The sequence below is a fragment of the Chiloscyllium plagiosum genome, chromosome 12 (genome assembly GCF_004010195.1).
Source record: "Chiloscyllium plagiosum isolate BGI_BamShark_2017 chromosome 12, ASM401019v2, whole genome shotgun sequence".
NCBI classification, from domain to species: domain Eukaryota; kingdom Metazoa; phylum Chordata; class Chondrichthyes; order Orectolobiformes; family Hemiscylliidae; genus Chiloscyllium; species Chiloscyllium plagiosum.
Window position 1 is genome coordinate 64,470,819 of NC_057721.1, and position 23,240 is coordinate 64,494,058.

General features: G+C 40.6%; 1 long non-coding RNA gene across 2 annotated transcripts in view; it reads right to left on the reverse strand.

The window, feature by feature from the left end:
• Positions 1 to 17,936, reverse strand: part of LOC122555361 — an 85,374-nt gene extending 67,438 nt beyond the window's left edge. Inside the window, exons 1-3 of one of the 2 annotated variants that reach the window (XR_006313249.1) lie at positions 17,665 to 17,936; positions 17,384 to 17,485; positions 9,909 to 10,395 (exon numbers count right to left, since the gene is read on the reverse strand). This is a non-coding gene — a long non-coding RNA (uncharacterized LOC122555361). Of the gene's footprint in view, positions 1 to 9,908; positions 10,396 to 17,383; positions 17,486 to 17,664 lie in introns of those variants that run through there. The other variant, XR_006313248.1, reaches the window with a different exon arrangement.
• Positions 17,937 to 23,240: the final 5,304 nt, after the last annotated feature.

Sequence of the window (23,240 nt, forward strand, 5' to 3'; positions counted from 1 at the left end):
AAGCTGGGTGGCAGGGTGAAATGTGAGGAGGATGTTAGGAGATTACAGGGTGACCTGGACAGGTTATGTGAGTGGTCAAATGCATGGCAGATGCAGTTTAATGTGGATAAATGTATGGTTATCCACTTTGGTGGCAAGAACAGGAAGGCAGATTACTACCCAAATGGAATCAATTTAGATAAAGGGGCAGTACAAAGAGATCTGGGTGTTCTTGCACACCAGTCAATGAAGAGAAAGTGAGGTCTGCAGATGCTGGAGATCAGAGCTGAAAATGTGTTGCTGGAAAAGCGCAGCAGGTCAGGCAGCATCCAGGGAACAGGAGAATCGACGTTTCGGGCATAAGCCCTTCTTCAGGAATGGCTTATTCTTCAGGAATGAAGAAGGGCTTATGCCCGAAACATCGATTCTCCTGTTCCCTGGATGCTGCCTGACCTGCTGCACTTTTCCAGCAACACATTTTCAGCACCAGTCAATGAAGGCAAGCATGCAGGTACAGCAGGTAGTGAAGAAGGCTAATAGCATGCTGGCCTTCATAACAAGAGGGATTGGGTATAGAAGCAAAGAGGTTCTTCTGCAGCTGTACTGGGCCCTGGTGAGACCACACCCGGAGTATTATGTGCAGTTCTGGTCTCCAAATTTGAGGAAAGACATTCTGGCTATTGAGGGAGTGCAGTGTAGGTTCACGAGGTCAATTCCTGGAATGGCACGACTACCTTACACTGAAAGACTGGAGCGACTGGGCTTGTATACCCTTGAGTTTAGAAGACTGAGAGGGGATCTGATTGAGACATATAAGATTATTAAAGGATTGGACACTCTAGAGGCAGGAAACATATTTCCGCTGATGGGTGAGTGCCGAACCAGAGGACACAGCTTAAAAATACAGGGTAGACCATTTAGGACAGAGCTCAGGAGAAACTTCTTCACCCAGAGAGTGGTGGCTGTGTGGAATGCTCTGCCCCAGGGGCCAGTGGTGGCCCAATCTCTGGATTCATTTAAGAAAGAGTTGGATAGAGCTCTCAAGGAGAGTGGAATCAAGGGTTATGGAGATAAGGCAGGAACAAGATACTGATTAAGGATGATCAGCCATGATCATATTGAATGGTGGTGCAGACTCGAAGGGCAGAATGGCCTACTCCTGCACCTATTGTCTATTGTCTATCTACTGTCTATTGTCTAAGTTCAGCCCATGTTCATTTTACCAAAATGCCCATTGACCCAATTGATCAAGATCTCTTTGTAATCATAGAGGCCACAGCCTGAACCCTGTCAGCCATAGCTCCCCCTCTGTGAAGGAAACCTGTGAACTTTCAGAGGATGCACTGGCAAAACAATTAGCTGCACTCTCATCCAGCACCGAGACCTTTACTTCAGTGGGTACTCTATCTAGATTAGACTCAGCACAATCTGGGGAACACACCACTGACATGTTTCCTGTCCACTACGCCACCATCCACAAACTTACTAACCATGTCTCCGAAATTCTCATCTAATTTGTTCATATAAATCCCAAACAAAAGTGGATGCAGTACTAATCTCTGTGGAATACCAGTGGTCACAGGCTTCCAGTCTGAAAATCCTCCCTCCACCATCACCTTCTGTCTCCTTCTGTCAAGCTAATTTTGCATCCAATTGGCAAGCTCTCTATGAATCCCATATGACCTAACTTTACTAATTAGTCGACGATGTAGAATCTTGCCAAAGGCTTTATTAAAGTCTACCTCTACCACTCTGCCCTCAATCTTCTTGATTACTTCCTCAAAACACACAATCAAGGTTGTGAGACATAGTTTCTCATGCATAAAGCCATGCTGACTATCCTTATTCTGGGACCTTCCCTACTAGTTACTTGATGAAGGAGCAGCGCTCTGAAAGCTAGAGCTTCCAAATAAACCAGTTGGACTATAACTTGGTGTTGTGTGATTTTTAACTTTGTCCACACCAGTCTAACACTGGCACCTCCACATCATGGTTATCCTTATCCAATCCTTGCCTCTCCAAATGCATGTAATGTAAATCCTATCTTTCAGAATCACTTCCAACAACCTACCCACCAACTACAAAGAAAGGTTGAGTAGGTTAGGTTTATTTTCATTAGAAAAAAAGGAGATTGAGAGGGCACCTGATTGAGGTTTATAAAATCATGAAGGATACAGACAGGGTGGATAGAGACAAGCTTTTTCCCAGGGTGAAGGATTCAATAATGAGAGGTCACTCTTTCAAGGTGAGAGATGGAAAGTTTAAGGGGGATACACGCAGCAAGTACTTCACACAGGGTGATGGGTGTTTGGAACGCGTTGCCAGCAGAGGTGGTAGAGGCAGGCACGGTAGATTCATTTAAGATGTATCTGGATAAATGCACGAGTAGGTGGGGAGCAGAGGGATACAGATGCTTAGGAATTGACCGACAGGTTTAGACAGTATATTTGGATTGGCTCAGGCTTGGAGGGCTGAAGGGCCACTTCCTGGGCTGTAATTTTTTTTTGTTCTTTGTTCTTCTTTTTACCTATGTCAGACAAGTCTGTAGTTCAAAGGCACAAAAACAGAATTTGTGGGAAAAGCTCAGCAGTTCTGGCAGCAGCTGTGAGTTAATGGGTTTGGGTCTGGTGACCCTTCCTCAGAACTGTTTTGACGAAGTTTTCAGTTCTGAAGAAGAGTGACCGGATCCGAAATTTTAACTTTGATTTCTCTTCACAGATGCTGCCAGACCTACTGAGCTTTTCCAGCAACTTCAGGCTTTGTTTCTGATTTCCAGCGTCTGCAGTTCTTTTGGTCTTCTATAGTACACAGGTTTTGCCTTTCAGCATTTCTTAAATAAAGGTACAACATTACCCACCCTCCAGATCTCCGGCAACTCACCCGTGGTTACAGATGACACAAATGTCTTTTTCGGGGCCCTAAACTTTCTTCCCTAACTTTCCACAATATCCTGGAATACACTTGATCAGGTCCTGGAGATTTGTCCACCTGTATGTTTTCTAAGACCTCCAGCACTTCCTCTTCTATAATGTGAACTGTTTACAAAATATCTTTTTATTTTCCCCAGAGTTCTTTAGTATCCATTTCTTTCTTCTCAGTAAAAACAGATGTGAAGTGTTCATTTAGTATCTCTTCCATCTACTGAGGTTCAACAGAAAGAAGACCTCGTTGATCTTTAAGGGGCCCATTTTATAGTTGCTGTTTTCCTGTTAATGTACTTGTGGAATCTCTATGGATTATCCTTAATCTTATCTGCCAAAACTAGTTCATATCTCCTTTTTGCTCTCCTGAATTCCCTCTTAAGAAGGCCTCCAGACCTTTTATATTCTTCAGGAGATGATTCATTTGATCCCAGTTGTCTATACCTAATATATGACTGTTTCTTAGTCTTGACAAGAACCTTAATACCTTTATTCATCCATTGTTCCCTACTCTTACCAGTTGTATCCTTCACTCTAACAGGAACATGATGCCTCTGAACTCTCATATCACACTTTTGAAAGCCTCCCAATTATGGGTCATCTCTTTATCTGCAAGCAGTCTACTCCAAACAACTTTTGAAAGTTCCCCTCTCATACCATTAATATTTGTCTTACTCCAATTAGGAACTTTAACTTTTATGGAAGGAAGGCCTAGCGTTTTCCATAACTATTTTAAAACTGATAGAATTCAGATCTCTACTTCAAAAGTGTTCCCCTTTTATTACTTCAGTCATTTGCCCTGCCTTATTTCCCAAGAGAAGATTATATTTTGCTCCTTCTCTAGTAGAAATACTTACATATTGAGAAAGAAAATTATCTCGAACACATTTAACAAATTTCTCACCATCCAAGCCCTTAACACTATGGCAGTCCCAGTCAAGTTTTGAAAATTAATATCCTCTACAACCCTATTATTCTTACATATATCTGAGATCATCAATTTTTAAGCATACAAGACAGTTTCTAGCCAATTTAGTTTTATTGTTTTTGGCTCCACTGTTTATCAATTTCGATGCCAAGATCATTCACAATGTTTCCAGTTCTTTGTTGATGGAATGTGCTGAGTTATTGCAAAATCATGTGGGTCTCCAGCTTGTTTTGAACACTGTGCATCTCAACATGAGGAAGTAAAGGTTTTACTGAAAACATAACTGCAAGCGTGTGACCTGAAAGTGTATAATCCACAAACCTTAAGAGTGATTCCTTTTTTTAAAATTCTTAGTTCATTAGGTATTTTCTGTTTCGATAAACCATGATTCATCATTCCCTGAGTTGCCAGCTTGGCATTCTTAACAAATATACCTATGTTTATTTACCGTGGCTTTTCAGATTAGGATAACAGTCCATCATCCAATATTCTGGTACCAGCCAGCATTGTAGGGGCAATTTTCACCCTGTCCAACAATCAGGGATAACAGCAGATAACATCATCTCGGAGATTTATTTGTCAATGTCACTTTCCCTTCCAGCAGTGTTAATCAGCTTGTTCAGGAAGGATCGATCTCTGCTGGAATCCAACACCGACTTTCTTTTAACATATCCATTGGGCTCCAATGACATAATTGGGGCTTGACTTCCACTTTGACCAATGATTTAAGCTTTGTGTCTTTGGCATTAGGTGATGCTAGTTGATAGATGAGCCAGGGCCAAAGATACCCAAAGATGTTAGTTTGAAAACTTGGTTTTTACTTTCCTTGTGGAGCCAAGAAGAGCAACAGTGCATCATCAGCTGAACAAGCAAGTCTTTAGGCCTCACTTACCCTGGCTACTGAGGATTTCCTCAATATTGCACTGGACTGTAAGTCTATTTTTCTGTGTGTTTGGTTCTGCAGGAAGCATTTAATGTTTAAAATGGTGGTCTGGCCAGCTGGCTGGAGAACCAGACAGAGTCCTGTATGTCCCATTGAATACTGAAGTGGTCACTGCCAGCCTTTCCCTGGGGTTAAATCCTCTGATTGATGGAATGCTCTCCATTGTCTGTCTGGGAATAATGGCAGCCAATGATAATGCACCATTGGAAGCCTAGGATGAATGGATGGGATTTGAGGAGTGGGGTCCTTGGAGGAAGACAGCATGGGGAAGCTGAAGGGGTGGGAGCGGGTTGCCAGAAAGGGCATAGACTGTCTGTCAGCACAGAGCTTTTGCCCGAAACATCGATTCTCCTAATCCTTGGATGCTGCCGGGCCTGCTGTGCTCTTCCAGCACCACACTCTCGACTCTGATCTCCAGCATCTGCAGTTCTCACTTTCTCCCTGTCAGCACAGGGAACCACTTTGAATGACTTATGTCCTCTGGAAGTCGACAAGCAACGTAAAGATAGAGAGTTGGTTTAATGCATCCCAGTGTGGCTGAGTCCCTGCCTGCATGCTTCTGGTATTCACCTTAGGGCATCAATTAGCTTTGAGGGCACTAAGCTTGTCTGAAAGCCCTCCTACCATGCACTTCATTGGACAGAGGCAGGAAGGTAGCTTAGTCCTCACCAGAATCCTCCCAACCTACTGAATGTCCCTCCAGCACCTCCCTTGACCTACCCCCACTTGTGCTTCCAGTTGACTGAGGGAAGATATGGGCATATTGTTATTAAATTTTGAACCCCCGGTGTCAGACGTCTACTCACAACATGCTGAATTAAAGATGAGATTTGCCTTCAACAGTGTCACAGCTGACACCGAATGTGCTGCTGAAGTGGGAGGCAAAGCTGTGTTCAAATCGAGCTCCAGTTTTGTTTTCCCATTTACTTGAAGACCCTGTCGATTACTGCTCCATGACGGAAGATCTGTGGAAGTAATGACATTGTGTGCTGGCATTGGGCTTGCCCAGCATTCACGACCATCTTCCACTCCCTCTCACCACCTATACTGACTTGCTAATACTGGCTGCCTACCTAAAGTAACAAGAGAGAATGGCATCACACTCAGTGCCTTCAAAAGAAGGGGAATATCTTTTGGATCTATAATAAATGAAGAATAACTGATTCCTATAGCTAAAATACACTAAATGTATTATGTGGTAATTTAAAAATATATTTACATCCATGAATAACAACAAAAAGAATGCCTCCACACTGCCATCACAAGGAATAATTGTTTTCTGACACTTGCAACTTTGATAATAGTATCTGGCACTGGATCTGAGCAGCTGCAATAAACAGGATACACATGGGCCACTATACTGGAGTTGAAGCACACCCAGGAAATAGAGAAAGATGGGTTGTTATGTAATACCATCCAGCCAGCAAGTTGCATGAAACCTGAAACCTCACAAAGGACAAAGGAATTTTTATTCACAGACTATCATAACCAATTAGCATTAAAATGGAAGTTGTTTTATAAAAGTGTGAATGAGCAGTGCAAGCACATGTACAACTTACAAAAACCATAGAGATAGGCACTTATGTTAAGTAGTTAACATCTTTCCAATCAATTGCTTGAGGTACGCTTGGTGCTTTATAAAGTGGAGGTGAACTGTGCCACTTAACATAAATGCCTCCTTAATAGTTTAGGCAAAAAGAAATTAAATTAAGTTAGAATTTGAAAGTAACTGTTGCTGATAGTGGTAGTCAAATACTTGTTGCATTTATAGGACATTCCTTGTTATTAATTTAACACTGCACATGTTTATTTTCTGTCCTTACCAACCTCCAAAACAGCAGAATTAGGAATGTCATTTCAACATAATCTATAAGGTAGAATCTGAGAGAGAACTCGAGTGAGTCATTTAGCTTTTCCAGTCTGATCTGCCATTCAATCTGATTGTGGCTGATCATCTACAGCACAGACTTAATGGACTGGAGTACCTCTTCTATACTGCGCGATTCTGTGATCTATCTCCGTGCTAAAATTCTCCTTTCTCCCATTGTCTTTGATGCATTGAAAGTCTAAACATAAAGCTATCTCTTTCTTGAATTGCTTTTGAGCAAAGGTCCAGTAATATCCGTTGGTGTTGAGTGACATATATGGTCGCTTATTAAGCCTGGAAAAGTATTTACTCACTGAAAAAAGTAAAAATTGCCCAAATTTTCTCAAATGGATTCACTGTCAATGAAGGAATTTTGATTCTTGACTTCAAGTGAAAACAGAAAATGTTAGAAACACACAAAATGTCAAGTGGTATCTGTAGAGACAACAGATGAAAGAAGACCAAGCACTGAAACATTAATTAGCTAGCTTGCTCAGTCAAAACGGATTGATCTGCTATGAATGTCTAGCATTTTCTGTTTTTGATGTCAGATGTAAATTGTTCCAATGAAGTAAAATAAAGTTTTGTATTTACTTGTTCTTGCATTTACCTTTCATGACCTCAAAGGTATGCCAAAGCAGCCTTCACTAAATGAAAAACCATACAGTGTTTTCATTTTTGTAGGAAGTCCAGCAACAAAATGTATGTTCTCATGAATAACAGTGAAAGAAACAAGAGGTAGGTTGGTAGAAGAATAAATGTTGACTTGGCCATCATGGAGAACAGTGTCATAGGATCATTATCCCTTCACCTGAGAGGCAGATGAATATTTGGTTTAACATTTCACCAGAAATACCTCAAAAAGTGTAACTTTCCATTGGTTATACTAGATTTTGTCTTTGAGTTTCTGGAATAAGACCTGAACTCAAACCTTCTGGTTCAGTGGGAAAAATTGCTACTCTGAAGTACTGAATCAATTTTCAACTCTATATCTGTGTGTAAAGCTGGCTTTATGACTTGGTCGTCCATTATGGGTACTGCAGCTTATATTATATAGTGCAATTTGTCCTGTTCACCCCATGGGACATATTCAACATGATCAGAAGCAATAAAATGGACTTAGGTTCTAAAGTTCACTGTAAACTTTTTAATTTCCAAATTGAAGGGGTAGTTAAACCTGAAGGCCAGACATGGAATTTGATAAAATTATAAAATAGTGAAAAATGACAGTTTCACAAGGCTAGGTTACTTAACTGAAGAATGAAAAATGGGCACTGGGAAAGATTCAGGAATGTTTTTGAAATAGCTTGAGATGAAACTGTGGGATATTGTCTGGGGCCAATTATCAACTCCTGTTTGGTTGTGAATTGATGCAAAGGGATGTAATGGAACAGAAAAATATCTCTGCCTATTTTATAGACAGTTGTATCTCAGAAATCTTGGCGTGGACAATAGTTGTCCCTTCTAAATTTACACAGAAGCTTAATAATGATATTTCAATTATCATAAGATTATGTCACTTAGACATCAACAATATATTTGATTATTAAGCTCATTTGGCCTGTTGTATTTGGCACAATTATAAAATTGAAGACCTTAGTGCTTTAGTACCAACAGCACTTTGGACACTGTGTTAGTTGAAATGCTACATCCCAATTCTCTGGAAGTTTCGAGAGTGGCAGAAATTTAAAGTCCCACAATTTAAGCGGGAATATACACACAGTCCAACTATGTGCAGGTTAGGTGAATTGGCCATGCTAAATTGCCCGTAGTGTTAGGTGAAGGGGTAAATGTAGGGGAATGGGTCTGAATGGGTTGCGCTTCGGCGGGTCGGTGTGGACTTATTGGGCCGAAGGGCCTGTTTCCACACTGTAAGTAATCTAATCTAATCTAATCATATAAGTAAAGTTGAATATTAAAGGCTATTGGGCCTTTCTCATTCCTCCTGCTGTACAGGCCTTTGAACACTGCCCACCCCCATGATATCATTCTGTATATGACTCAAGGGCTTTGTCTAACCAGAACTAATTAGAAATGTGCTCACACTATGAAGACATTCCTCCCAATGTTAGTTCTGAATTAATCTTTTGTCAGTTTGTCCTTGTGGATCTTTATACTTGCAACAGTGCAATCAGAAATAATGCTCAGGATTAACCTAGTCCACTTATTGTTGTAAAGGTTAACCTGATGTGCCCAGAACTATCAGAGGCCTAGCTCATCAAGTGTTAGCCAGGATGTTTGGTAAGAAGAGATTTACTGGCTGCTACCCTCTAGAAATTGGGACCTTCAAGAGGAAGTCTAAGCCAGAATAATGGCTGAGGTTCCCAAAGTCTCACTGGTGATTTATCGAACACAGTTGCCTTACAAGTGAGACTGTTTAAGGCTGTGTGGTAGATTAGTGGAAAAGGGAAAAGCCAGTTTCAGTCTGGATTTCCCAGTATCTTGGGGATGGTAGATAGTTGAGTTTCATTTTTGGGCCATTGATAATTTATTCTGGTCGAGAGAGTGCAAATAAAATTGTGTACCAACATTAAAATGTGAAATTAAGTGCTTACTTGAGGTTTGAAACCAAACATGCAAATATTCAAAATTGAAGAGTTGGTTTAACATAATGCATTCTAGTAGTCTGATTCACCCTCACCCACTCATGACAGCTGAATGTGGTTGTTATATCATTTTGTTCAGCTCCTGATTGGATAGTTAGAAAACTAATTTAAAACAGGTGTAATTTGTTTTACATTCCCTTTTCTTCTTTTCTATCTGTTTACCTTATGTTTTTACATTTGAATCTTTGTTTCCTCAGCTAAGATCTTTCCCAACTCTGTTTGTGTTTTTGTGAAAGGAGTGCAGATCATGGGAGAAAGGAGCTGAGTAAATGCCCCAGTAACACAGTAGAGGGACTCAGGAGTGTTGGAAACATGTAAAAACAATGGGTGCATTTATATGGATACGTTCACAATCTCAGGATTTCCCAAAGCAAGTTAACAGCCAACGAAGTACCTTTTTTTTAGTGCACTCAGTATTGTCAAAAATACAACAATGATTTGTGTCCAGCAAGTTTCAATGAACATCGCTGTAACTAAGGACAGATAATCTGCTTTCAGTGCTGATGATCATAGACTCATACAGCACTTAAACAGACCCTTCTGTCCAACTCATCCATGCTGACCAGGTTTCACAAACTAAACTGGTCCCGTTTGGCCCATATCCCGCTAAACCTTTCCTATTCATGTACTTCTCCAAATGTCTTTTAAATGTTGCAACTGTACCTGCATCTACCACTTCCTCCCTCTGGCAGTTCATTCCAATTCCCTTCCAAAGGGCATTGTCTATCTATCCAATGGCACGTGGACTACAACACTTCAAGAAGCAGCTCACCACCACCTTTTCAAGGGCAACTAAGAATGGCCATCCCAGTAACATTCATAGCACACACATGATTAAAATAAAAGCAGAAGAGGCTTCTCAGTCTATTGAGACTACTCCAGTTCTTTCAAAGAGAAACCCTGTTAGTCCTACAGCCTTCCACCTTAACCATATTTGCCATTTGTTTCTTTAAGTATTTATCTGATATCCTTTTGCAGACTAATTTAAATTGGTGAGACTGTACCTGTAGTATGGTGCACAGTTTCGGTCCCCTTATTTGAGGTAAGATGTAGTAGCATTGGAGGCGGTTCAGTGGAGGTTCACTAGATTGATCCCAGAGATGAGGGGTTTGTCATATGAAGAGACATTGAACGGTTCAGACATATACTCTCTGGAAATTAGAAGAATGAGGGGAGATCAAATTGAGGTGTTCAAGATGATAAAAGGTGTGGACAAAGTAGATGTGGAGTGCATGCTTCTTCTTGTGGGGCATTCTAGGACGAGAGATCATAGTCTTAAGATAAGGGGTAGCAGAGTTAAAACAGTGTTGAGGAGAAATACTTCTCCAAAAGGGTTGTGAATCTGTGGAATTCGCTAGCCCAAAGTGTGGTGGACGATGGGACAGTGAGTAAATTTAAATAGGAGTTAGACAGATATTTAATTGGTAATGGGTTGGAGGGATATGGAGAGAAGGCAGGAAAATAGGGGTGAGGAGATCATCAGCCACGATCGAATGGTGGAACAGACTTGACTGGTCAAATGGCCTAGTTCTGCTTCTACATATTATGAACTTATATGAACCACCCTCTGTAAGAAAAAAAATTACCCCTCAGGTCCCTTTTAAATCTTTCTCTTCTCACCTTATAAAATAAACTCCTGGTTGTGAACTCCCCTATCCTAGGGAAAAGGCCTTTGCTATTCACCTTATCTATGCCCCACATGATTTTATAAATCTCTGCAAGGTCACCCTACGACCTCCTACGCTCCAGTGAAAAAAAGTCCCAATCAATCCACCCCCTCCTTATAACCCAAACCCTCTAGTCCCCAAGCGATAGATAGCATCAGGAAGAATTTCATGTTTTTCCTTTGACAGCGTGCCATGGAATATTTAGCACTCAGTTTCAACAACAGACCTTACCTGGGCTTAATGTCTCATCCACTGGGCAGCATCACCAGCATTTGACAATGCAGCACTCCCTCAGCCCTGTACTACAGCCCAACTTCTCTGATCAAGTTTCAGGGGTGAACCTTGAACACACAACCTTTCGGGGTGCTAGCCACTGAGCCACAGCAGTACCTGGGCACTGCATGGATAACGGTCACTGGAGAACAAATACACAAATCGGACTCCCAGCTCTCTGCTTTGGGCACGAGTCATTCCCTATTCATCTTATAAAGCTTTAAAGAATAAGACATTATTTTGACTCGTCTCAAGCTGACTCAGACTCCCCTTGGGCTGTTGGCCTCCATATGTGGACAATAATTTGAGTTTGCATTTCTGGGGATTAGGTAGTTACTATTGGAAAACCATATGGTGGGAGAGGGTTAACAAATTATGCACAGTTTCTTAAATGCAGAGCAGATCCTGACTGTGCTCCTAGATGGTTTAGACTCCTCGCTTTTATTTTCAAGTTGGAATCAGAAAACTAATATAAACCAGTTTACATCAACATCTGGAATGTGCAACCACAGTCGTTTGCGCCGACTTCTCAAGTTTAAAACTCCCACACAGTGATATCAGAAATACATGATGCCATCACATCAGTATCCGCTCCACGTGCGTATCCATGACTGTACAGTTAAATATCATTTGGGCTGAATGATAAATCAGTGCTCCAATTTAAGGACGGCGTGGTCATTTGCTGTTGAAGGAGGTGACCCTGTAGGGGGTGCATCTGTGGGATTCAGAATACTGTGCCAATGAAATTCCATTCTATAAAACGTCCTGCAAAAAGAATAATGCTAACACTTGCTCTGACAGCTAAGCATTCAAGCTTGAGATTTCACTGCAGGTGTGGTTTCACAATGACACCACTTGAAGCAACACTTTTACAGGATGTTCCGAATGAACAGATGCGACACTCTCTCTAAGATTGCAAGTCAAAAAATAAACCTGTATGTTATTGTTCTTAAATGCTGATCTTGCACTGAGGAAAGATTTTGGGTCCTTGTGGTAAGTATAGCTTGAACCACTGCTGCATGCCAATATACAGAGCTCCCACTTTACCCCATCTGACACTAAGAAACTAGCCAGCTTGTTTACTCAGGAGGGTGTGGGTTAATATTTACGGAAGCAAAGTTTAGTTTGGGCAGTATTTATAACAGCTTAGGGAATAGGATCTGTCTAAATGAACACATTCACTCTATTAAATATCAAAATGAGCTTATTTGTGAACTTGTCAAATGCTTACCACTTCTCAGCTGATATTTCTGTAGCAAGCTCAACAGAAGTTATCATTTTTCACTGCATTGATCTTTTGTTATACTCAAATCATAGCATCCCTACAGGCATTAGGCCCATCAAGTCCACACCGATCCTCCAAAAAGTATCCCACCCAGACCGAATCTATAACCCTGCACTTCCCATGGCTAACCCACCTAGCCTGCATATTTCTGGACACTATGGGCAATTTAGCGTGGTTAAACCACCTAACATGCACATAGTCATAGAGTCGTGGAGATGTACAACACAGAAACAGACCCTTCAGTCCAACATATCCATGCCAACCAGAAATCCTAAATTAATCTATTCCCATTTGCCAGCACTTGGCCCATATCCCTGTAAACCTTTCCTCTCCATATTCTGATACAGATGCCTTTGAAGTGTTATAAATGTCCTAGCCTCCACCACTTCCTCTGGCAGCTCATTCCATAACTCAAATAGCAAAGGCCATAGCTGTGCAGATTCACTGATATGTCAGACAGCAATGTTGGTTTCTTTCTCGTTTGATTCACTGACCATGTGGTCACTGCCTTGTGTCTCTCTTCCTCCTTTTTAAAGTGCCGTTGTTTTGTTTATTTTCCCCAAAGTTCCAAAACAATGTAACAGCTTATAACACAGTAATTACTGCACCTTGAGTTCAAGGAAATCAGCTGTAATACTGAAAATACCTCAAAAAAAAGGAGCAGCTCTTAACAGCAACAATTCTTTCCCCATCCTCCATTAACCAGAATCCCTCCTCTTTGGACTGTAAGAGGAAACCCATACAAACACATGGAGAATGTGCAAACTCCACACAGACAGTTGCCCAAGCTTGGAATCAAATCCAGATCCCTGGTACTATGAGGCAGCAGTGCTGACCACTGAGCCACTGTGCCACCTAATGGTAAACAGTTGAGAAAGAAATGAACATCTGATCATCTATGAGGTCTGTTTTACTTAACATTTGTTCTAGATTTTATATTTGCAACAAAGTCTTGTCCTGTGTCTGAGTGAACATTTGTCCATCAACGAACATCTAAAGCTCCATGTCCTGATGATTTAACTCACTGCTACCTTCCTTTAAACAAATTGGCTGCAGTGTTTTCAACAGTGAGCATACTTCAAAAAGTACTTAGTTGACTGTAATACATTTGGGATAGTGAGAGGATGCAAAAGGTGCTATGTAAATGCAAGTTTTTCCCAACTTTAAAATATTTATTTCAAACATCCTGTTAACCTAAAAATCCTTTATTACCCAGTTGGCTCAATATTTGTGCACAAAATGTATTTCCTAGTGGATAACAATTTACTTTAGGAGCTTTTTACATGTTTCTTGCATAAATATAGCACTGATGACAACAATAATGTGTCCAATAATGAAAATTAAGGAAAGGGTGTCGAAAATGGTATTTCTATTTCTATGAGAAAGTGAAGACTGCAGATGCTGGAGATCAGAGCTGAAAAACGTGTTGCTGGAAAAGCGCAGCAGGTCAGGCACTTTTCCAGCTGCGCTTTTCCAGCAACACATTTTTCAGCTCTGATCTCCAGCATCTGCAGTCCTCACTTTCTCCTAGTTGATTTTAACCTACTGCGAATCCTCTTGCAAGGATGCCTTCCTTGAAGAAGCTCTCTTCCTAGAAGGGCTTATGCCCGAAACGTCGATTCTCCTGCTCCTTGGATGTTGCCTGACCTGCTGTGCTTTTCCAGCAACACATTTTTCAGCTTTGTTTCTATTTCTATTTCCTTCATTTGGATTATTTGGGATGTAATAGCCTTTTGTTCTCAGACTTGTAGAGAAATTCTTGTATTAGTTTACCAAATGAGAGCAAGGGGGTAACAAATTTCAAGTAAAGTTTGTGCTGTGGAATTGTGCCTTCCTGTGATAGTCAGTGAATACGTTTGACATTAAACCAGGCAATTTCGAATATTCATTCAGCCTATCCCTTCCAGCCTTGGCTCATGCAACAGATTTGTAGTGCTATACATTCTGAAATACCTTGTTGATAGAATCCCTGTCAGCCATTCAGTCCATCGAATCCACATTGACTCTCAAAAGAGCATCTGACCCAGAAATCCCATATTTCCCATGGCTAACCTACCTAGCTTGCACATTCCTGGATACTTTGTAAAATTAGCATGCTCAATCCACCTAAATTGTACATCTTTGGACTTTGGGGGGAAAACCCTGCAGACACAGGAAGAATGTGTAAACTCCATACAGACAGTCATAGAGTCATAGAGATGTACAGCATGGAAACAGATCCTTCGGTCCAACCCGTCCATGCCAACCAGCTATCCCAACCCAATCTATTCAGCTGAAGTTGGAATCAAACCTAGGTCCCTGGCGCTGTGAGGCAGCAGTGCCAACCACTGAGCCACCATGCTACCTGTTGTTAGTTAGGTAGCTATAAAATGCCCTTGCTTATGCATCGTCTAGTGTTGTAATGAAATATAACGGATACAACGTCAGCAACATTTAACAAAGTTCAGGATGTAAGCGCACACCATCAAGGAACAGAGTCGGAGCGAAGACTGGTTTGATGTATTTAGCAACAATCAACCTTTATGGTGAACTTTTGAGCAGAACAATCAGGAAAAGGTGCAATGTATGCATCACTCTTTGGATGAGACCAAGATTCTCTTTATACTCTGAGGGTCGATCAAAAGGTTCCCTTGGCACTATTTTGGAGGGAAGCAGCAGAGTTCTCCATCATACCCGGCTCTGTGTATCTTTCAATGAACATTATGATAACAGATTACCAGGATATTATAACATAGGCGTTTGTGGGAGCTTGCTGTGTGGAAATTGGCTGCTGCATTATTTATACCACATCAAAGTCTACACTCAGAAGTTTCTTATTGTCTTTGAAGCACTTTGAGATTTTCTGCATTCAGGAACAGCACAATGTGAAAAAAAAAGTCTTTCTTTTCTTTTACGTCACCTCCCCCAAACCTGCAACCCTTTGTTAGTTAGTTTGTGAATACAAAATGAAATGGTTACCAGTGCACAGCGCAAAGTTTGCTGGAACACAATGTACCATTGAGTGATATATTACCAGAACAATTAAGCTGCGCTTATATTCACTATGAGGATTAATGTTTAAACTCACTGTAAGCTGAAAACATCCGTCCTCTTGGGGCGCAATGTTTTATTGGAGGGTGCGACTTCAGCAGTTTCCTTGTCGGAGAGCAGAAGGGAGAGCCTGGTGTGGTATGATAGAAAAGACCCATATCCTTTGTGGTGTACCACACTCAATTCATGCGTCAGCTTTCTTCCAGTGTTTTCTTAGAATAGAACAATTGCTTCTTTTCTCTCCTTCTCGTTTTTAACATGGGTATCATGCTACAAGAGTTATGGGTTTCCTTCTGAGAGAACTGCAAGGACTGATAAAGTGAAATATATGGGACGAGAACCACTTGTTATTTCCCCACAGCTGACCATTTGGGGTTTGTTAGCAGAGCGAGGGCAATAAATTTTGGCAGTGTTTTTGCACAAGACGAAGAGAGTGGCGCCGGGGACATTTGCAAAGACCAGGCTATGCAAATAGCTGGGAGAAAAGTGCACCAGAAACAATTTGCCCACAGCCATGATTATTTATCTAACTTGCATGAGTCTAGGAGGCATTCTGTTTCTGTCTCATATCTCTAGGCTGACCAGAGTTCAATGCACAGGCAAGGAAATAAGAGGAAGCCAAACCAAAATAACAAAACAAATTTATCACAAGTACAAGCAGATTAAATAAGCCGATTTCCTTTCCAATTTTATGGCTTTTTTATATACATATTTAAAATGACAGCTCTTCTAATGTCTATTCAAGTTCTATTGAATATTAATATGGCCTGTGTGTGACAATTGGCCCTTCTTTTGCTTTAGCCATCAACTGGTCAGACCGGTCAATGATGGTCTGCCTGCTTCAAGCTCTCTCGTTTTGTTACTCCTTAACCCAGTGTGATGGGCTAAAAATGGCACCTTAACTAATACCCTGTTCAGCAGTCTCTGCCTCAGCTGCCTGCATTCTGCAGGAGTGAAACAGGATTATTTATACATTGCTCTTTATTACCTTATCTAACTCGTAAAAATTTCCTCAATAAGTTTTCCTGTGGCCACGGGTTGCAAACAAAACATGAAATAAAAGCAAACTGAATCCAGGAAGGTCCTTCTTGTTATTTGGTGAATATTGTTTCCTCTGGCTGTTAACAGCACTGAGGAAACAGTTGTTTAGTGAGCCAAGGGAGCTGTTAGCAAGTTTGCACTGGGACTGTGGCCATTCAATGGAGCTGAATGATGATGCAGGAATGCATAAATCATCCAACCACTATGAGTCGATGGTACAAATTTCTCCCTTAAGGTGCAAGCTGTACCGAAAGCAGTGGCATGCTACGTAAAATTGAGCAACAGTTTAGAAAGAGAGTTATCTTTGTTTCAAGAGTGTTGCTCATGCATTTATCAGTCTGTTTTACTTCATGACAATCCTTCTTTTTCAAAAACATGAAAAGAAAAGCAGCCTGATTCTGACTACTGTTAATGACTCAAAGTGACATAAGCTTCTGAACATATATCTCATACTTCTGTTTCCTCACTGTCGAGGGTGACTAATTCAGTGTTTTCAAAACGACTTTACTAAAGACTCCAGTGTTTCTTCAGTCAGCCTTAAAGAGTACATATTTTCTCCAACGAAGCCATCAGACAAGACTCACATCATATTGGGTGAAAAGTTGCTCATGACAGACGTGTTTCAGTTTTCTGAGGCACTTCTCTGTCTTCAGCAGAGCATTTATTGAACTGGAGATAATTGACAACTAAATGAAATGCTTAAAAATAAACCATTTTCAGCTATGAACTCAGTAAGTACTCATCGTGCAGCCACAAAAGCAACAACATCTTTCTTGTATCTAACATTGGAGGACTATTTCTCAACATGCACTGGAGTGAATCACTTTAAACTGGGGCACTTACCTCGCATGAAGCACTGTTGATACGAAGGAAATGACTCGAATATGCTGTTCGAAGCCATGGTGTCCCGTGAAGCCGTCCTAACTGGTTGCACAGGTCTCCCACCTTTTCAAAGGAAAACCAACAGAATTTAAGAGTCGCACTCTCCACTGTACCGTTCATCTTTGGCAATTTCCTTTTACCTTATCACACAGCTTCTGCAGCGCTGCAAACAACACGATAAGGTACTTTTTGAGGTCTGAAATGTAAAAATAGTGGATTGGTTGTGGTTAGATGATGCTTACCACTGTACGAAATGCTTGGCACTCTGTGGTTTAAATCAGAATGAGTTGCTGTGTGCTGACCAATATCCCGGACCCACTGTTGTGTGACTGGTCTGCACCCAACTTGTGGTTCTGTGGTTGTTTATGAGGCCCAAAGAGTTTCACACAACCTAAATTACAAATTTAACTGTTCCCCTTTGATAATTCAACCTAATTGGCTGCCGTTGATCATGTGCCCCAAGTGATGTCGCTTTTCTTTCTCATTGTAGCATGCCCTTCCCGCCCCACCTGCCCTCCCCTTAGCTCAGTCAGGAAATAGCAGAGGCTAGAGTTTGCAAAAGTGACTCACAGTCCCTTTTTGCTTATTATGCAAATAGAACGATATGATCCTGTACAACAGAGCCTGTGTTGCTTTAAGAGTAGTGGAGCTGCTTTAAACCATCAGAAATATTTCACTGCAGCTTTCAATTTTTGTGCTGCTGAAAATAATATAGTTTTAAATAATTGAATTCCATTACTAATTTTTTATTATAGTTATTGAACAAAAAGGAATTTCTCTCTTGAAAGTGATAAGATGACATTACGATTTTGTTTTAATTATGTTCAAAATGCAGTGTACATTTTCGGCGGTATGTTTGTTGCCTTTGTGATTATTTCTCCCCCTTCAATCTTAGTAGAAGCACTGACAATTTTTTTCATGTTGTTGGAATATGTGCATCTTCAGTTCTGAATGCTATTTAAACTTTTAAGAATATTGAAGTGAAAATCCTAATTGATATTTGCACCCCTGTTCAAAAAACATACCCACCGCATCCTGCCCAGATCTTGCTCAATGTGAGAAGGTGACCATAAAATGAGGAGATGGGGACCATCTCTAATGACCCTTCACTGCCACATTTTCTGCCGACATTCAGTGCATGTGAAGCGTGGGCACTGATCAACAGAACGGCAAGTTGCCGACTTGGCATCTGTGGAATCAATCCCTTCTGAGAGGAGGAAAACAAACAGAGAGACAAAAAATCAACTTCAAAACATTTAACCCACAGATTGCTACCAACTAACTAAATCCGAACCAATTTCCGAATAAGGATACCTGATATCAAAAAAGTACTCAGTTAATTAAAGTGATTCCACAAGTTATAGAGAGTTTAGAGACTCACCTTGGGATCACCGGTAACTGTCACAGCACTTTTCACAAGGTCCTATTCCGAGCAGTTATTTATAAAAAGAAATACATTAGTGCCTTTATGTTCTAATTGCAGTCCACGGATTTGAAAGGCAAGTCAATGAATTTATTCTCCGTTGGTAAATGGCACATTATTCTATGTGTCGTCTGCTTATTACTGGCTTACGTTGCCTTTTTTTTCAATCGGACAATGCAAGTGATTGGGACTCCTAATTGTTAGGTTTGAGCGCGCCTGGTTGTATAGCAGCTGGCTCACTGCAAGTATTCTGTGAACAAAGTTTTGAATTTCCTTTGCAGTTAACCACATTGCATTTAACCGATCCATCTGCTGCTAACTTTTCTTTGTGTGTTCCTACTCATATATAAAATCTACTAATGAAAAAAATAAAATAATTAAATCTTCAACCTCTGGTGACAAGCTGTATCTTTCAACAAAGAAATTGTAGTCCGTTAGTGTCATGGTTTGGATGTATATCCGCAAATAACTTCACCATGTGTGTGAGATGTACACTATGAATTCTTTCTTGTATTTCCAGGCTATTATGCTGCGCAAAGCCTGGTGCTCATTTCCATGCAATTGGTGCCACAGTATTCAGAATCATTTGATGTTATATTAGAAAAAAAATGAAAGCAAAGAGGGCGGAAAGAAAGAGGGGTGTTTGTCTCTCTTTTCTTCTTGAGTGATGTTAAGGCATAGCCATTGGCAAGGCTGGGTTAGTCAAAGAGTAAGATTCCACCCACCAACCCCCTCCCCTCCCTCATCCTATCGTTGTTAATTGTTCCCAGCCCAGTTCATGGCTCTTTTCCATAAGAGGATGCTTCTATGGAGGTCTGCTGGCTCTTTGACATCAATCGGTGCGTAGAGATGTTAAAAGTGCACGTGGAACCAATGTGAGGGAGCCAGGACCTGGCATGGTGCTCTGGAGAAGCTCTCAGAGTTAGACATCAGTCATTAATAGTCAATCCGTGTGTGATTACTCAAATTATTGTGGTCCTTTTATCCATCTATGTATTTTAAAATATTCTGGGACAAGAGTAGCCTCCTCTCCATCATGGATCTGTGGAAATCAGGTATCCCATAGCTTGCTATTGCATCTTCTTTGCTTCATTAATGCTCTGTTCATGTATTTTAAATGAGACAGGAGCTAAGTTCCTACGATTGATGTAAGTACCTCCAGGTCAGGACAGGAGAATAATCAATGTTTGATATGTATCCGGCAAGGCCCTGTTAGGGGATGCAGCAATGATGACCCCTGGAGAGGTGAAAGTTGGTTTTAATTGTGGTATCTGCCATTGCATCCGAGTCCACTGGCATTCACTGACAGATAAAGAAAGGCTCTTGGATGAGATTCTTTCACCCTGACGTACTGTATACTTCAAAAAACAACTACCTCTGAGTATGTAAGCTTTTAGGTTCACCATAAAATGCAAATTGACATGCACCTTTCACGTGAGATGTTGAAACGAGTCCCCAAGTGCCTGTTCAATTGGGCAATTAAAGATCCCATGGATTATTTGAAGTGGAGCAGAATTTTTCTTATGTATAGCCAGTATGTATCCCTTAACCAACAGGATGTTTGAAAAGTTTACTCAGTCACTTATTGAGGTAAAAACAATGACTGCAGATGCTGGAAACCAGATTCTGGATTAGTGGTGCTGGAAGAGCACAGCAGTTCAGGCAGCATCCAAGGAGCAGCGAAATTGACGTTTCAGGCAAGGGCTTTTGCCCGAAACGTTGATTTCGCTGCTCCTTGGATGCTGCCTGAACTGCTGTGCTCTTCTAGCACCACTAATCCAGAATCAGTCACTTATTGGTTGTGTGATCTTGCTGAGTCCGATTTAAATTCCATGATTTTTTTGAGAAATGAGGCCATAACAAAAATATACTTAAGTTTTGATGAAGGTTCACTGGACTCAAAACATTAACTCTGTATTCTCTCCATAGATTCTGCCAGACCTGCTGTGTTTCTCTTGCACTCTGTTTTTGTTTTCAATTTCCATCATCTGCACCTCTTTGTGTTTATCAAAAAAGTACTTAGTTCGTTATAAAGCACCCGGAGTCTGCCGGTAGCTATGAAAGACTTTGTATAAATGGTTACTAATGCTGTGAAGTTACACTAAAGCAGAATTTAGCACCAGCAGGAGGGGTAAAATGTTATGAGAGTATGAAATAACCCTTTGCTGTTATGGGATTTACCGGTTAGCCACACAAAATTAATTTTATCACCAGGAACTTTATAATGTCAATATGATTACAACAGAAATGCAGGCTCTTTCTGAAATGAATTCCGTCTCAAATGATATTGAATTTTGGTTGATCTTGGGAGACGGAGTAGCAATTCACATTGATGATAATTATATGGTTGAGTCTTAAACACAGGAAGATGTATAACATAGGCTAAAGATATTATATACCTTAGATGGAATCAGTGCAGTAGACATAAACCAAAAATGATTTTGAGATTTTTAATTACTGTCTATTGATCGGCATTAATTACACCATTAAACTCACTGTTATGCACTCATGTCCTATGATGCTGATCATATTGCCCTGCTAACTGCTGTAATTAGTAGGAATAAATCTTCGGGCTTTAAGTTGGATGGTTTAAAGGCATATGTTAGAGCTTATATTTGCCTGAACATTATCCTCTAAAAGCTGAATCACTGAAGGAACACAAAATCTGACTTCAGATTCAAATTAAGATTAGTAATCTTTTGGGGATGTGTTATTGTGAAGTTTAGTTGAAAGTGAAATGTCAAGTGTAGCTTTCCAAGAAGAATCAGATGAAAAGGGGTGCATATGGTTCTGCACTGACTTTAAGATCACAATAATAGTGTAAATGATTTCAATCCACTTTTTTCAGTCCAGTTCTCTGGTTTTTGAACACACTGCAGGAAATCTGTCGTACCAACTCCTTGTGCCCAGGTGATTGGCTGGCAGACGTATCTCAGCCTTTGACAGCGTGTGCCAGCAGGCTCCTAGATGGCTGATCTGAGCTCCTGTGTTGGCTAATCCCTAGCCCAAACTTACGTGGAGTATTTCCCTGCAAATAGGGTGGTGATCAGCTAACACAGCACTAGGCAAAGTTCAAACCAGGATTAGCCTCTAAATGGACAATGCACTAAGGCGTCAGGACAGGAATCAAAATAAAAACAAATATTCGGGATGCAGGAGATCTGAAATTATGAAAAACTGAGGCTATGGAAAGCTTCTGCAGGTCATGGAGTCATACAACACAGAAACAGACTCTTCAGTCTAACTAGTCCATGCCGAGTTAATGTTTCAAGTTCAAGATACAAAATGTGAGTTAGCAACAGAAGTAAGCTATTTAGCCTCTCCAGTCCACTCTACCATCTAATAGGATTTATCCATATTCCCACCTACTCCTGGTAATCTTTTAATCGCCTGCTGTCTGCAAATGTATCAATCTCTACCTTCAAACTATTCAGAGACATTGCTTCCACCACCTTTTCAAAATAAGAGTTCTAAAGACTCCCAACTCTTGGAGAGAAAAAACATCTCAACTCTGTTGTAAATGTGTGCCTCCTTAGTCTTAAACTTCTAGTTCTGGATTCCCCCACAAGAAAAAAAAATCATTCCACATGCACCCTTGTATTCTTCTAAATAACAACATAGAAATATGGGAACAGGAGTAGACCATTTGGTCTCTCAAGCCTATTCTGCCATTTCTGGCTGACCTGTCACCTAACGCCATATTAATGTTTCTGAGCCATACCCCTTAATACCTACATTCGAGTGGATACAAGTCTAGTCCATGCAACCTTCCCTCATAAGACATGTTGCCCATTCCAATCTAGTATTATTGCATTTATATTCTCCCATACATAAGAAAACCAGGGCTGTGCACAATGCTCCAGATATGAGTTCACCAATTCCCTGCAAAATTGAAGCCTAACCTCCATACATTTGCATTCAATATTTTTTGCAAAAAATTATAACATTTGATTAACTTTCCTAATTATTTGCTGTACTTTCATACTAACATTTCACTATTCTTGCATTAGAATACCCAGATCCTGTTGCATCTCAGAGCTTTGCAATCCCACCGTTTTGATAATATGCTTCTTCTCAACAGAGGATTACTAAGAAGGAAATACGCAGAGAAAAAATGAGTACGAAGGTAAACTGGCCAAAAATATAAAGGAGGGTAGTAAAAGAATTTTTAGGTATGTGAAAGGCAAAAAAATGGTTAAGACTAAAATTGGGCCCTCGAAGACAGAAACAGGGGAATATATTACGGGGGACAAAGAAATGGCAGAAGAATTGAATTGATACTTCAGATCTGTGTTCACTGGGGAAGACACAAGCAATCTCCCTGAGGTAACAGTGGCTGAAGGACCTGAACTGAAGGGAATTTATATTTGCCAGGAATTGGTGTTGGAGAGACTG